Consider the following 2,500-nt stretch of genomic DNA (forward strand, 5'->3'; position numbering starts at 1 on the left):
TCTGACTTTCAGATGCCGAAGTGGAAATCCACAACACCATCTCTTCGGTTATCTGGCTATTTGAAAACGTTATGAAAAAATACCGTTAAAAATGAAGGGAAATTACTCTGTTATAACTCTGCTTTGCCTGCGTACTTATACATCGCTCGCATTTTTCGTCATAAAAATTATATAAAAATACATAAAAATATATAAAAATATATAAAAATATATAAAATCTTCTTGGGACATAACACAGAAAGCATGTTCTATCCGTTTTCTATAGGGGACCAAAAACGTAACAGAAATTTAGTCACATGTGGGCATGATCCGAAAAGCTCTGTCCTTGTATTTAGACATAGAGCTTTTCGGATCATGCCCACATGTGACTAAATTTCTGTTACGTTTTTGGTCCCCTAAGAAACGGATAGAACATGCTTTCTGTGTTATGTCCCAAGAAGATTTTATATATTTTTATATATTTTTATGTATTTTTATATAATTTTTATGACGAAAAATGCGAGCGATGTATAAGTACGCAGGCAAAGCAGAGTTATAACAGAGTAATTTCCCTTCATTTTTAACGGTATTTTTTCATAACGTTTTCAAATAGCCAGATAACCGAAGAGATGGTGTTGTGGATTTCCACTTCGGCATCTGAAAGTCAGAGTTTTATCTTGACTACCGAGTAATGTAACATATTGTATAGATAAATTTCCTCTATTTACATAATATTGAGGTCTCTTTCTTTCTTTTGTTATCTTACCGTTTTATCAATATATATATATATATATATATATATATATATATATATAGTTAATCCAAACAAGAAAACAAAAACAAAAAAACAACGCAAGGACGTGGAACAAATAAAGTATTATTGGACGCTCAGGAAAGAAGGGAAGAAGGAGGGTTTGACGTTTCGAGCGGAGCTCTTCGTCGGAAACATAGGAGCAGGAAAGATCCCGAGAAGGGAAGACAGGGGAAACAAATCGCTAGTGATACAGACGAGGTCGAGCAAAACGCCCCCCGTCTAATGGACGGTGCTGAGTTGTCAAACATTTAAACCAAATTTTCTCAAAACAACTTGTTCGACCGTCCCATAGGCCTTCCCTTTGAAAAACTGATTTAACCTAAATTTGACATCAGCAAAAGAAGAAATAAAGATAGACTTCTTCCTATTCCAAAGAAAAACGATTTTATTCACACAAAAATGCAACGGAAGAGTTTAAAGTACCAGTAATGATAAGGCTGTTGACTGGGAGAATACAAACATGGTAGAAACAGTAAGCCTTTAAGCAGTACAAAAACAACAGAAAATGGAAGGTGCAGTTATCTACAGGTTGGCGGAAGAAAAGCAGGAAAAAAACAGCTTTATCTATCGCATTCTCACCTGGAATCGATTTTTGTAATGTAATATATACACGCCCCGATACCGTCGGTATCAGCATATCAAATTTGAGCGCAATCGGATGGAGGATGCCTGAGATTCGAGAAGACACACACAGAGACAGACAGACAGAACGGATTTTATAGAAGAGATATGCACAGGGTTTTTGAAAGACTTAACCGGTTTCACAAATGTCTCTGATTTTTAAAAGTTGAGAGAAAAAGACATGGAGCTATGCTGCAACTGTTTGCTTTTTATTGGAATTCAAAAACGTGGGTCATGTTTTCTCATTAAAAAAAAGATCCTGTTTCAATTCCAATCAGGTACAACGCAGTTGCAGCGTAGTTCGACTTCTTTCTCTCTCAACTTTTGGAAATCAGAGAAACCCGTGAAAACGGTTAAATTTTTTAAAATTTAAAAATAAAAAATCTAAACGAATCACAGTACATTTTCAGCTTTTTTTTCTATATTTCAACCCGTGTTGAATAAAATAACTTAGTTATGTATGTGGATATGTGTGTGTGAATATGTGTGTGGATGTGTGTGTATATGGAGATGTGTGTATGTGTGAATGTGTGTGTGAAAATGTGTGTGTATGTGTATGTAAATGTGTGCGAAATTGTGTGTATATGTGTGTGAATGCGTGTGCGAAATTGTGTGCGTGTATGTGTGTATGTGTGTGTTTATAAATGCATGTATGCATATAGCAACTTAGATTGAAACACGATACATTTGAATATGAATGCCTCCTAGTATTTAGACCTTCCTTGGTTGTTTTTCTTTCTATGCGAGTACCCACTGCGCAGTTCCATCTTTAGAGGGACCGACGAAATATGTGCGACAAAAAGGGTTTGATATAAGCAACAACAAAGAAACGCTTTGAAGTGGATGCCCCAGTATGGCCGCCAACCTGTGAGTGAAACTAGTGAAGGGTAGAAGAATAACCAACTGTATCACCTGCAGTGAGTACCGGAAATGGTGACGCCGAAAACCCGGAAACATGGGTGGTATGAAGAAAAAAAAATGATTGATGCGTTTGGAGAAGGAGGGAGAGAGAGAGGGAGGCAGTAATAAGGATATGTAGAGGGTGGAGAGAGAGATACAAGAGAAAGAGAAGGAGGGAGAAGTTGA

Source organism: Octopus sinensis, unplaced genomic scaffold (genome assembly GCF_006345805.1).
Source record: "Octopus sinensis unplaced genomic scaffold, ASM634580v1 Contig15226, whole genome shotgun sequence".
Lineage (NCBI taxonomy): Eukaryota > Metazoa > Mollusca > Cephalopoda > Octopoda > Octopodidae > Octopus > Octopus sinensis.